Below are 15,211 nucleotides of genomic sequence, written 5' to 3'. Positions count from 1 at the left end.
GACTAAATGATATGGATGAAACCTGGAACAAGATGATGACTGCTGATTCAATAGAATAGACCAATCTGGTGCTTTTCGTGTAAAAATTCATTAATTTTACATTTAAAGCATCATCATCAAAAAATGAACTCTCCTTAGGAAAATTAAGTCTCATCGCGTATAGTGAAGATTAACATCCAAAAGATCGCTTACCTGTACTCCTTAAGAATATTCTGAACAGTAGTTCGATTTTCTCCCAGGTCGTGCACTATTGTTCTAGTACTTAAGTGAGGATTAAACTCGACGTAGGCTAAAACATTTATTATGTTGTCTTCGGTGCATCCTCTGCGTTCTCTTGTGGCATTTCTCATACATTCACTATAAGTACCTATTATGTCAAATGCCTCTTCGTTGGTGTAAAGCATTATTAAACAAAGCAATACGAAAAACACAGATAAAAAGTTAAGAAACAAAAAACTTGAACAAAACACAAAAAACTGGAACAAAACAGGAAAAACTGGAACAATACGAACAACTGGCACAACACGAAAAACTGGAACGACACGGAAAATTGGAAAAACAAAGTTCACAATACGGCGAACTAACAAAAAAACTATTGGATGCTATTAGCGAGACTTAAAAACGCTTTAACAATCGCAAGAAGAGACGCTAAGATGACATTTAACTGAAATATTTACATATTTTGCTTCCATGGTTACCTGCCACTTTTGTTTCCATAGCCTACTAACTGAACTTTCCTATGCACAGTTTTCCCAAAATAGGCCCATTTGGTCAACTTGGTTTAGTTAACACCCTGTATAAACAATCCTGTATGTCGGATTTTTTAAAAGAGTACTATGAGTTTGTTTGTTTAAAAAAATACTTATATAAGAGGAGTTTATTCAGTTTGTCTAAGCAAATAGAAGTTTATCGCCATTTTTGTCAATTTTATTTTCGAATGGACACTTTTTTTTTATAACTTTTGTTTAAGAAATAATATCAAAGTGCCGTTTTCACCAGTTTCTTTGGTTTTCTTCTCCGCTTTTAATGACGTAAAAAAATATATATAGTTGCACTTAAGTTTTTTGAAATAATCTGTCAGAAAGGGTTAGTCATAAGTCAACGCCCTCTAGCGTATTTTAGAAAAAATATTTTGAAATTTTTTTTTGGTTGAAAAAATAAGGCAACAATAGACTTAAAAAAAATATGTTTAAAAAAAATCGGTCTAGTCATAGCTGATTTTCAACTGTTTTCTTTATTCAAGCTAAAAACGCCCCCCACCACTTAATTTGACAACTAACAGAAATTTTTGTAGAAACTTTTTTGTGAGGAAATCTTCCTAGAATATTAATATAATATTTTGAGGTGTACGTTATTAGAGGTTTTTTGGCAAAAATGCAATTTTAAGAATTAAAGAAGCTGTGGCGCCCTCTAGCGGTTGACCAATGAACTTCAAAATAATTTCCAGCATTTTTTTGGCCACTTTTATTTAAAAAAAAATGTGTTCAAGGCGCTGCGACTATTAGGGCTTGAAATATCGCCGACGTCCATTCTTACTTGAATCAGAAATGTTAGAAAATTGCATTATTCGTCCATCTTCGAGCCCTTGGTCTAGCCCTCTCTGGGTCGTTCCCAAAAAGGCTGGCGCTTCCAATAAACAAAAATGGAGGATCGTTATAGATTATCGTAAAATAAAGGAAAAATCTATAGCCAATCGCTACGTAATTCCCAACATTTTGGATAAATTTGGCCGTAGCCAATACTTTACAACCTCGGACTTAGCCTCTGGCTTTGATCAAATAGCCATGCATCCGAATTCAACTGAAAAAACTGCTTTCAGTGTCAAAAACGAACACTACGAGTTCCTCCGAATGCCCTTTGGTCTTAAGAATTCCCCTGCCACTTTTCAAAGGTTTATGGATAATATACTCAAAGATATCCAGGGTAAAATCTGCCTAGTTTTTATGGACGACATAATAATATTTTCTACCTCTTTGCAAGAGCACATTTCAAAATTAAAAGCTGTTTTTTTTCCCAAGACTTAAGAAAAGCAACCTTAAAATACAGCTTGATAAATGCGAATTTCTCTGCAAATCTGTAGAATTTTTAGGGCATGTCATCACGCCCGAACGTGTAAAACCGAATCCATAAATAAAATAGCAGCTATCCAAAAATTTCACCTGCCAAAAACATCTCGCGATATTAAGTCATTTTTAGGATAAATTGGTTACTACCGAAAATTTATAAAAAAATTTGCACATTTAACAAAATCTTTAACAAATTGCCTAAAGAAAAATTAAAAAAGTTAAACACAGCCCTTAATTTATTCAATGCTTCGAAATGTGCAAAAATGTGCTAATGAATGACCCTATTTTCCAACACTCAGATTTTACAAAACTTTTTGTCGTTACGACAGACGCTTCAAACGTCGCTATCAGTGGAATTTTGTCTCAAGGCCCTATTGGCAATGATTTGCCCATTGCATATGCTTCACGCACCCTAAATCCCGCAGAAACAAACTATAGCACTATAGTAAGAGAGCTTTTAGCTATAGTATGGGCTATCAAATATTTCCGTCCCTATCTTTATGGCACCCGATTTTAAATTGTCATAAATCACAAGCCGTTACAATGGCAAGTGTAAAATATTTATTTTGTGGAATAAAAACTCGGTTTGGTTACCGACTTGGTTTGTTGGTAACCAACGAATAAGATATAAAAATCTAGAAGCATAGGAAGATATCGTCATAACACCTGACATTTTAGGAGATATGGTGTTAAATTCGTAACACCATATCTATAGGTACGTTTTGCTTTAAATAGTACAATATAAAATAAATAAAAAACTGTAAGGTTCATAACAATGTTTACTTAAGCCGGTCGCACACCTAAGTTACAAATGTGGCGCCACATTTGTCTTTCGACATAATTTCGTAACATTTTGTACATTTGCCACAAATGCGGTACAAGCACGCACATCAGGGCTTAGTTCTATTCCGCATTTGTAGCCATATCGTCGTCTTCTGATGACGATGATTTTATGATGTGGCAATTATTAAGTCAAAACCGAAGGAAACGTCGTTACTGGGTTCATATCTATAATAATGGTTGTTCTAAAAAGGGAAATTTGAAAGTATTAAAGCAATTATTAAATCATGATGATGAATTTCAAGCTTACTATAGAATGTTACCTGCAAAGTGTGGTCATATAAGATTTCTCTACTTTCTGAATAAATAAAATGGTTTGTGTAATATCGTCCTTCATTTTTATTTCAAAACGTGACACGACACGCCGCAACAAATATCGGACAGGTTGATTATCCGGGGAGTAAACACAAATGCGGTGTGGCTTCAAATGCATCTTAGGTGTGTGGATCCAAATTAAATAACACGCGCGCGTTAAATACTGTCCGATACATTTGTGGAAAAGCATTTGTGGCGCAACATTTGTATCGTAGGTGTGCAGCCTGCTTTACAGAAACACGAGATGGTGAAGAAATTTACCAAGTGTAAACCAACTTTGTAGAAGAATCATTAAACTACGAACATTAATATACTTATTTTTAATATTTTTCTATCTAGTTTTTATCAATAAATAATAGAATTATCAAAATAATATTATAATATTGTTTAGTTATATCCAGTATATAAAAAAAGAAATTTTTTTCTAATTCTCAGATTAACAATGTTCCTCCATATAATCAAAGTATATAGATTTCAATGCTAGACTGTGATATAATTGTCGGATTATCGATTAGGATGAATATGACATCTAGTTGAACCATCTGTATAAAAATCTGACAATATAAAGATGGTTAAAGAAGCTAAAAAAGGGTAGAGAAGTTTTTAATGACTTAATAAATCTTAAATACATCAAATAAATGCTTTTCATTTTGAACGGCTTTCGAAATAATAACTTACATGGATTACTATTGCATATTGTACTGATTATACTCTAAAATTACCTTTCTAATCCCGGCTATAGACTGTTTACCCAATAAGGACAATTAACTAAATTTGACATATACTCGATTATGTAACTACAAATCACGCATAAGAGCTTAGTGTGCTTCAGTGATGTTTCTAAACGTTTATGTTTTTATTTATTGTATTGGTTAGAAAGCATATATTATGTATATTGTTTTTATTAAACGTTATTATTATTATTTTGCTCATATTTATATCTAGTAGCCATTTTTAGGAAGTATTAGTGAAAAATGTACAGGGTGTTTCAGAACTATGGAATCAAACTTCTGGGGGTTGTTCAGTGCAACAGAAGAATCCATTTGAGTATAGAAACCTATGTCCGGAAATGCGTCACTACGCCACTACGGCCCTAAAACGCGTCAAAATTTATAAAAAACATTAATTACCTAAATAGGATCTGCTGCATTTATATTTGTACATGATACCATAACAACAATTGTTTAAAATCAACACTTATCAATGTCAATTCTCAATGTCATGTTTTAAAATTTTATAGCTTACAATTTTTAAACATTTATTGCTAATGGAAAACTTTACCAATCAAGAATTTGCGGATATGCATTTGGAATACGGAGCAACAAACTGCAATGCACGAGCCGCATCGGGATTGTATCATGAATGTTATCCCGAACGACAGCATCCTGGATACAAAAAGTTTATTGCGGTTCATCGGCGGCTCGCTGAGACAGGTATGTTTAAGGCGCATGATCCTACTGGTGTTGCTCGAACCGTAAGAACGGTCAAATTTGAAGAAGAGATGCTTCGGCGAGTTGCCGATGAACCATCAAATAGCACACGTGACATCGCTAAGAATATGAATACGAGTAACGCTTCTGTCTGGCGGGTACTACACGAGCAACAACTCCATCCTTACCACTTCCAGAAAGTTCAAGGTATGACTGCAGCCGATTATCATCTTAGAGTTCAATTTTGTCGATGGCTTCTGGATCACATCATTGCACAACCAAATTTTTTACGATATGTTTTGTGGACCGATGAAGCCTCTTTCACAAGAGACCGTATTTTAAATAGTAGGAATAGCCATGTTTGGGACGAAGAAAATCCTTATGCAATTTTTCCTAGAAAACATCAGAATCGTTGGTCTGTCAACGTATGGGCAGGCATTGTTGATGATTATTTAATTCGGCCATACCTTCTACCGGAACGGTTAACAGGACCTATTTATCTGCGTTTCTTGAAGAAAGTTCTCCCAGAACTCCTTAAAAATGTTCCACTAAACGTTAGACAGCAAATGTGGTTTCAGCATGATGGAGCGCCGGTTCACTTTGCTGTACAAGTACGCGAGTATTTGGCTCAGCGGTTTGGGCACCGTTGGATTGCCAGAGGTGGAGCAGTTTCTTGGCCTCCTAGGTCACCCGATTTAACGTCGCTCGATTTTTTCTTGTGGGGACATGTAAAGTCTTTAGTCTACGAAACTTCAGTAGAATCGGAGCTAGACTTAATTGGACGAATAAGAGCAGCATTTGAAATCATTCAAAACGAGGATCAAATTTTTAGTGTAGTCCGCCGAAATCATGTGCGGCGTTTAAATCGGTGTATTGAGGTTGGAGGAAGACATTTTGAACAATTGTTGTGATGGTATCATATACAAAAGGTAAAAATAAATGTATCAGATCCCATTTAGGTAATTAATATTTTTTCTAAATTTAAACGCGTCTTAGGGCCGTAGTGGCATAGTGACACATTTCCGGCCATGGATACCTACACTCAAATGGATTCTACTGTTGCACTGAACAACCCCTAAAAGTTTGATCCCATAGTTCTGAAACACCCTGTATACAGGGTGTTTCCTAACTATGGTACGAAACTATACAGGGTGAATCGTTAGGTCGTTTTATGAAAAAAAGTTCTTATGAACGTATGTCGGGAGTTCCTTTGTTTCTGAGATACAGGGCGATGAAGGTTCAAAAAATAACGGTACTTTAAAAATACTATAACTATCTTTAAACCGATTTGGTTGAAATTTGGTGCAGTTATTTGAGGTTATAAGTTCAATCTAGCTGTAACTAGATTGAAATTATTAGGTCCAGTGGCGTGTCAGTGGGCACCACATGCTTATTGTTGGGAAAAAACAGGGCCAATAATTGTTTTGCAGCTTTTTATTAATTTTTGTATTTAAGCAACTAAAAATACAACTTTTTCGTATCTTATATTATCTTTATATCTGGATTTGTTTTCGAAAAAAAAATTTTAAGTTTCTTTAATAATAATCTTTAATATTAATAAATTAATAATAAGTATCTTTATTTTTGATAAAATACACGACTGCAAACGATTTGTCATTGAGTGTCTGACACGCTCAAAAATACCTGGAGTATCCCTTATGATATTGCAATTGACAATTATCCGATTCCTTAAGTCATTCACATCTAGAACAGGAGTTTTATAAACAAGAGCCTTCAGATGGCCTCTTTTGAGGTCCTGCACGTCCAATCCAGCAATTAGGGTAGATGACGTCGAGATGCTGACGAGCAAGAACACTGAAATGAGCTGGAGCCCCGTCGTGCATAAACCACATGTTGACTCTTACTTGTAGAAGTACTTCTTCTAATAAAGTGGGTAAATGGTGTTGCAAGAAATCCGTGTAGGATTCACCTGTTAATCTTGCCGGTAAAAAAAAATGGCCAATTAGGTAGTCACCAATAATTCCTATCCAAACGTTCAGCGAAAATTGTTGCTGAAAATGAGTTTCTCAAATAACGTGAGGATTTTCGTCGGCCCAAAAATCATTGGGAAGTTCATAATAGCATCTCTTGAAAAATTTGCCTCGTCCGTATATAAAATATTTGGTAGGAAATTATTATTGTGTGCCATCGTATGAATCAACCACCTGCAAAACATTAATCTTGGATGAAAATCCCGAGGCAGTAGAGCTTGTACACGCTGTATGTGATATGGATGCAGGAGGTTTCTTTTTAGAACTTTCCAAACGGTTTTTGAACTGACTTCAAGCTGCAGTGCAATCTTCCTGATACTATTGGAAGGATTTTCTTTTATCGCATCAAGTATAGCTTCTTCCAATTCAGGCGTTGTTATAGTTTCTGGTCTTCCACCACCCATATTTTTGTTAAAACTCCCAGTTTCACATAATCTTGCATGTAGTTTTCAAAATGTTTTTGCACATGGAATTACTCTGTTAGGATATCTGTCCTGGTAAATTCTTCGTGCTTCTTCCGCATTTCCATTTGCTAATCCATAAATAAAGTGCATGTTGGTCATTTCATGGTTAGTAAAATTATTCATGATGGAGTAATGAATCACTGCTAATTGACAGCTGAATTTCACTTATAGCAATTCTATCACTGTCAGCTGGTCTCCAAAGCAGGTAGGTACAAAGGAGGTACTTGAATGGACTTGCCAATTATTTGTCATAAGAAGCAATGTATTTGTTATTTTGTTGTATTTCAAAAATCTGATAATAAAAAACGTAGAAGTTGAATGTTTATTATCATAGTAAACAAGACACAAGAGACCAAAAAGTCGTGCATTGGAGGGTAGACATTTTGCTCATGTACTTTAAGGTCGAAATTGTTTATCGAATTAATTGGTTTTTATTTCATGTTGTCTTCCATGGATAATTTTTAGAATTACTTAAAGATACTTTTTTTTTCTCGAAAACAAAGCCAGATATGAAGATAATAAGATAAGATACGAAGAAGTTGTATTTTTAGTTGCTTAAATACAAAAATAAATAGAAAGCTGCAAAACAATTATTGGCCTTGTTTTTTTCTCAACAATAAGCATGTGGTGCCCACTGACACGCCACTGGACCTAATAATTTCAATCTAGTTACAGCTAAATGAGCGTCTTGTAACTTCAAATAACTGCACCAAATTTCAACCAAATCGGTTTAACGATAGTTATAGTATTTTTAAAATACCGTTATTTTTTTGAACCTTCATCGCCCTGTATCTCAGAAACAAAGCAACTACCGACATACGTTCATAGGAACTTTTTTTCATAAAACGACCTAAGGATTCACCCTGTATAGTTTCGTACCGTAGTTAGGAAACACCCTGTATATACAACGGGAAAAAATCTCTAAAAGGTTCCAGTGCAATAAACATAGAATTTTATAGTCAACAAAGGAAACAAACAAAACTATGATGCTTGGGAAGAATTGAATAATCCAGGATGGTCTTATGAAAAGTGACTACCCTACTTTAAAAAATTGTAAACTGCTAATTTTGATATAGATATTGATCCATGAATCCATGATAAATCTTTCACGGATTTGATGAACCTCAAAATATAAGTATAGTAGAAGTTAGTCCAATACTGGTAAAATATTACAAGACTTTATTATATTATTCTGCTTAGGATGCTTGTTCCTGCACTGATGCATAATGCTATATTGATAGTAATAATTCATGATTTTAAAAATTTAATATCAACAAATTTCTTTATTTAAAATTAACATACGTTGCATAATATAATATAAACTTAAAGTTCTATACAATAAATTTAGAAAAGCCCAAGTGCAGATGAGGGATTAATACCTTCTTGATCTAACTCTTCCAGTTATTATACGGCATTTGCATTCTGGTTAATTCTTTCAGCATAGATCTCCTGTAAGTTTTTTTACTACTTTTCTAATTAGTCAAGTTTTGGGCTTTTAAATGATTTGTCGGAGTATTTCCACTTCCGCCCTTAAGGATGCTGCATCATCAACGAACGCAATCAACGGTCAAAATCCTTAATAAATAATCTGCTGTTTAATAATGAATAATTAAAAGCCAGTGGTTCATTTTTCTCTGCTTAATACTTTATTTGACGTTATTATACAGAATATTTTCATCAGTAGAGTTGCATCATTTTACTCTTCAGTACTCACTTATTTATTAAACGCACAAAGATTTACTAGAAATATTGCGGAGGGTTGTTGGGTGGGGTCAGAAATAAAACAGAAACCTGTTTACCTAAATGTCGACGTTTCGACTTATATTAAGTCATCCTCAGGACACTGAAATGGATTCAAGTAATTACAGAGATAAAACAAAGTAATTTCAAGTACATAAAAAACACTATTAAAATAAAGGTTCTTTAAGTTACAAAAATTAAAACAACAAAAAACAAAAACCACGACACAGTTAAAATTACATTCAGGTACAATCCGTTAAAAGAAATTAAAAAAAAAAAAAACAGTATAAAATTAATTTTTTTTTTCTATTTTTCTTTTTTTTTTATATATATTACACCTCTTACCTAAGTCTAGGTTTCTTAAGTTATAATTAAAATAGGAGCGTAGAGTTATTTTTAACATGAGTTAAATTGTAGGTGTTACTGTGGGCAAACTAGAATCAACAATAAGCCAAGAAACAAATGTTTTTATTCTTCCGAGCGTTTATTTATTTAATTTTTATGATTCAATGTTATGTTGATAAGTTAAGGATTAGTAGATAAGGAAGATGTATGTATCTAAATGTATTTTTTACCAAAAATACACAAAGAAAATACTCCTCTAAGACCAATTGTAAGTTTTGTAGGTTCTCCAATATATAATCTCAGTAAATATTTAGCAAATTTACTTAACTTAGCATTTGAAAAAGATCAATTCTACACAAAAGATTCCTTTGAAGTAGTCACGCAATTGCAAAATTTTAAAATTCCAAATAACTTTATTCTAATATCATTAGATGTAATATCTTTATTTACCAACATACCAACTGATTTAATTAAAAATATAGTCCAAAATAAATGGCACCTTATCAGAGACCACTGTAATATCCCTTTAGAAGAATTTTTAAGCCTTTTAGAGTTTGTATTTGAAAATAGTTATTTTACTTTCAATAATATATATTACAAACAAATCTATGGTCTTGGAATGGGTAACTGTCTATCACCTATATGTTCTGATCTGATTATGTCAGAATTACAGAAATATTGTATGGGGAAAATAAAATTTAGGTTACCATTTTTTAAAAGATTCGTTGACGACATTGCCACGTGTATTCCAAAAACTGAAATAGAAAACATAAAAAGTACATTTAACAGTTTCCACCCTAAATTACAGTTCACTATAGAGTGTGAAACAAATAACAAACTTCCATTTCTAGACATTCTATTAATCAGAACAGAAGATAATACAATCATCACTGATTGGTATCACAAACCCACTTTCTCTGAGAGATTTCTTAACTACCAATCAAATCACTCATTTAAACAAAAATTAAACATAATTAGCAATCTAAAATCCCACGCAATAGCCTTATCTCACTCCAGTTTTCATTAAAAAAAATGTTAACAAAATTAAAGATATTTTACTAAAAAACAATTTTCCTCATAAACTATTAAACAAAATCCTAAACAACAACCCTACACCTATTAAAGTCAAAGAAAACCAAAATCATAAATTTGCAAAAATTCCTTATGTCAAAGGTTTGTCTGAAGGGCTATCAGGAGTTGTTTCTGATGATGAAGTCAGAATAGCGTTCAAAAATGAAAATACCATCAACAAATACTTCTCAAAACTAAAAGATAAAACACCAAATGAGTTACAAAGTGGCGTGGTTTATAAAATACCCTGTTCTGATTGTCAAGGTCTGTATGTGGGTCAAACGGGCAGGTACTTAAAAACCAGAATTAGCGAACACGAAAGAAGCGTAAAACCAACGAACTACGCAGCATCTGGGAAGACTGCTCTAGCAGAACACTCCTTCAATCAACAACACCAATTTGATTTTAACAGCACTCGGATCATTGGCAGAGAATCAAATTATAAAAAAAGAATTTTACTTGAAATGGTTAATATAAAAAAGTATAAAGAAAGCATAAATAAAAAACAAGACACCGATGATCTAAATGCAAGTTACTATAATTTAATTAATTTACTACCAAAAAGATAAAACTAAAACATAAAATTTATTTTTGTCAAAGAGTGTATGTCCCAAATTTAGATCACACAGTGTATTAACAAATTAAGTTTCTGGTTTTGAACGTATAGATACATACATCTTCCTTATCTACTAATCCTTAACTTATCAACATAACATTGAATCATAAAAATTAAATAAATAAACGCTCGGAAGAATAAAAACATTTGTTTCTTAGCTTATTGTTGATTCTAGTTTGCCCACAGTAACACCTACAATTTAACTCATGTTAAAAATAACTCTACGCTCCTATTTTAATTATAACTTAAGAAACCTAGACTTAGGTAAGAGGTGTAATATATATAAAAAAAAAAAGAAAAATAGAGAAAAAAAATTAATTTTATACTGTTTTTTTTTTTTTAATTTCTTTTAACGGATTGTACCTGAATGTAATTTTAACTGTGTCGTGGTTTTTGTTTTTTGTTGTTTTAATTTTTGTAACTTAAAGAACATTTATTTTAATAGTGTTTTTTATGTACTTGAAATTACTTTGTTTTATCTCTGTAATTACTTGAATCCATTTCAGTGTCCTGAGGATGACTTAATATAAGTCGAAACGTCGACATTTAGGTAAACAGGTTTCTGTTTTATTTCTGACCCCACCCAACAACCCTCCGCAATATTGAAGATATTGGGTCACAAACACGAAATTGAAAATTTATTAGAAATGTTGTTGGCTTTTGGTTTCCAAAAAAACTAAAACCAAAGCAGTAAGCGATAAAATTTGTCAATTGATGAATATATCAACAAGTGACCAACAAAATAGAAAAAAAAATTGAAAGCTGCCGGAATTTCTTGTGCCAAAATAGGTCGGAATTGGCAAAAAAGTTTTAGAAATAAAACTAACCTTATAATTCACCATAAGACATAGCTAGAATCTAAAATGTGTTTGAATATTAATACTAGGATAATTAATGAGCCTAGACCTACCTCGAAAACTAAACGTGAAAGACCTGCAAAATATTTTACGGACAGTAGCCAAAAAACGAAAAAAAAAATTAATTGGCGATTTGGTTTCCAATTATACATCGGAGGCACTAGCTTTCGCCGCACAGGGGTCCGCTAAACAAAATACAATGGCAGTTTTTTTTGGACCTTTCTCAAGTCAGTCATTAATAATTTATATGATGATTGTTTGCCATCTTTTTATAAAGTTTTGTGTTTTCGAAATCAACTGATTCCGCAAAATTTTGCCTTTACAGAATAAGGAGTAGAAATTAAATTACAATTTCTGTTGCAATATACCCTTAAGAACATTTCAAAAATTTTAGAAAGTAAATCATTAAATATAAAATTAAATGAAAAGCTCATTCTTGTTTGTAAGTATGGTTTTGATGGGAGTTCGAAGCATAGCATCTACAAACAAAAATGTAGTAGTTCTGATACTATGACTAACGAATATTTGTTTTTAGTTGTCACCTACCAACTGGTTACTTCTTCATTCACCAACTGGTAACCTCGAACTTCATCTGCGTTTTATTGCAGACCCATAAAATTGTTATTTTCCAAAGAAAATTCAAGATTATAATACAGTTCATGCATTCGTACTTGTATGTACATTTATACAGGGTGTTCATTTGAAAACTTCCCACCACGGATTTATCGAAAACCACTATTAAAAAAAAACGCCGAAATACGTCAAAAGGTTTGTCAAGGGGGACAACTTTCTAACCTAAAATTACTTCACCCCCTTTCACCCTCTGCCCCCCAGGTTCATCCCTTTAAAAATTTAAATGGCAAGGGGTATCGAGTAATAGCTTATTTAAAAGGTCTTTTGAAGTTTTTTATTTTGACGTTTGATTTTTTTAAATCGGTCGATTCGTTTTCGAAAAAATTAGAAAAATCTTTGTTTATCTTAATTTGTTCAATTAGAAAACATAAACATGAAAATGTCAGTTTTTATTTCAATAAGTGTTCAAAATGTTGCCCGTTAGGGTTTGCCAAATCTACAATTCGTTTATAATTTAAAACGGAAACTACCAACATAAACAGCAATTCCGAAGATTAGACATGGAAAAAACTAAATAACCTGGATTTTTTTCCGCATTCTCTTCATCAATACAGATATTCTGGGCGAACTGTATTTATTGTTATACCTGCTTAGTTATTTATGGTTGCTAAGGAAAATAAAGAATTTATTTTGCCGTCAGTTACATTTGTGACAGTCTTGGAATAGTGAAAATTTTTGTTCAATTGAAGATTTTAGTTCCAAAATGGTTTACACATTAGCCGAAAGAGTGGAAATTATTCTAATTTATGGTGCCCAAAATCAATGTGCTCGGCAAACTGCCGTCACGTTTAACGCCAGACATCCGGAGTAGATAACTTCGCATAGGTATGTTTTGGACCTTGTTACTAAGTTTACTGAAACTAGATCTGTTGCAAATAAAAAACCTGATCATCGGCGAATTTTGCATGAAGCCGCTCAAGTTGAAGTTTTGGGTCATTTTGGAATAAATCCTAATACTTCATTACGCAAAATTGTTGCTGCCACTGGTATTTCATTAGGTTCTGTTCACACAGTTACCAAACTTTATAAATTTCATCCATTCAAAATGAAAATATTGCAAGAGTTAACCGAAGACGATTTTGATAGGCGAGTTGAGTTTTGTGAAAAAATGACTGAAGCGATTAATGATAATACTATTCATGTAAAGAATATCTGCTTCAGCGATGAATGCACGTTTTATCTAAATGGATTTCTTAGATCAGGTTTGTTAGATTTAGGAACTGTAGATACTGGAGCAATGAAAATCCTCATGCATTTGTAGAAGGGCATACCCAGTACCCTCAAAAAATTAATGTATGGGCAGGCATTTTAGGAAATAAAGTGATTGGGCCATTATTTATTAACGGAAATTTATTTGGATATGTTAGAAAATACCATCAATCCGCTTATCACTGAATCCATTGAAAACCAAATCCTATACTTGATGAGGCTGAAATATATTTCCAGCAAGATGGCGCTTCTCCTCACTATGTTCTTCCCGTTCGGCAATGGCTAGACGACGAGTTTCCAGATAAATGGATAGGGCGAAGGGGGCCTATAGAATGGCCCGCTAGATCTCCTGATATAACGCCGTTAGACTTTTTTCTATGGGGTCATTTGAAATCTATTGTGTTTACTCCCCAACCTGAAAGTTTGGATGAACTTCGTCAACGCATCATCGACATCTGCCATGATATCCCACAATATGTTTTTGAAAATGTCCGTTAGGAATTTGAACATCGCCTATTGTTTGGCCAAAAACGGGCAACATTTTGAACACTTATTGAAATAAAAACTGACATTTTCATGTTTTTGTTTTCTAATTGAACAAATTAAGATAAACAAAGATTTTTCTAATTTTCTCGAAAACGAATCGACCGATTTAAAAAAATCAAACGTCAAAATAAAAGACAAATGAACACTTTGTATATTTAATTGATTTTCCTGTAACTGGGTATTTGTAACCTGTTGGAAATAAAGCATATTATTATTATTGGCTTTGTTATATTTTTTTTATTTTTACATTTTTGGAGTTTATTTTTTTGTTACCTGATGATAATAAATCATTTTTGTGAAAATGAAACCTAATTTGCATTTTTTTATCCGAGGCCAACTTTTTGGAGGGTACTTAATTGAAAAAGTTTGGTATTGTATAAATAAAATATATTAGTTTCTATATTTCTAACTATGTGAATGCAAAATAAATTTTGTAAAATATGTCATATGTAGCTCAGTGCAAAAGCTTCATAATAGTTTTGGTTTGGTTTAAATCGGTTAAGTACAAAAAGAGTAGTGATTTTTGTCCCGTATTCCCGTATACTCGAAGCACTGTGCGATGGTCGGAGTGCGCCGTTTCCAAAATGCAGGGTTTTTGAAATTTAAAAAAAAAACGTTTTTTCTCTCCGTATTAGCGATTTAAAAGAAATTTTTAGGTTTTGAATGATAAATCGTGAGGCAACTTTTGAAGCAATTGCAGGTGATTTGACATGTCTAGGGAGGGACTTGCAGCATATGTATGTTAATTTTTTATAAAATATGAAATATTTTGTTTATTTTTTTAATAAAATACATTCTGCTCACTTTTGCGCTCCAACGCATTGATCGTGCAAAAAGATAAAATCCATGCAATGATCCTTCAAAAGTTTTTTGTCACAACAAATATATCATTTCAATAAAAAATAAATAATTTAACCAAACAAAAAACAATTTAAATAAAAATAAATGTAAAAAAACTTAAAAGGAACAATTTAGGCAATAAGAAAACAATTTAAACAATTCAAAACAAATGCTCAAGTGTTGACCCAAGATGCCCGTACGTGAGCAAAGACCCCTGGATCGTTTCTCAGAAAGTCCACAGCCACCAC

The sequence above is a fragment of the Anthonomus grandis genome, chromosome 15, assembly GCF_022605725.1.
Source record: "Anthonomus grandis grandis chromosome 15, icAntGran1.3, whole genome shotgun sequence".
NCBI lineage: Eukaryota > Metazoa > Arthropoda > Insecta > Coleoptera > Curculionidae > Anthonomus > Anthonomus grandis.
This window is presented reverse-complemented; position numbering follows the sequence as displayed.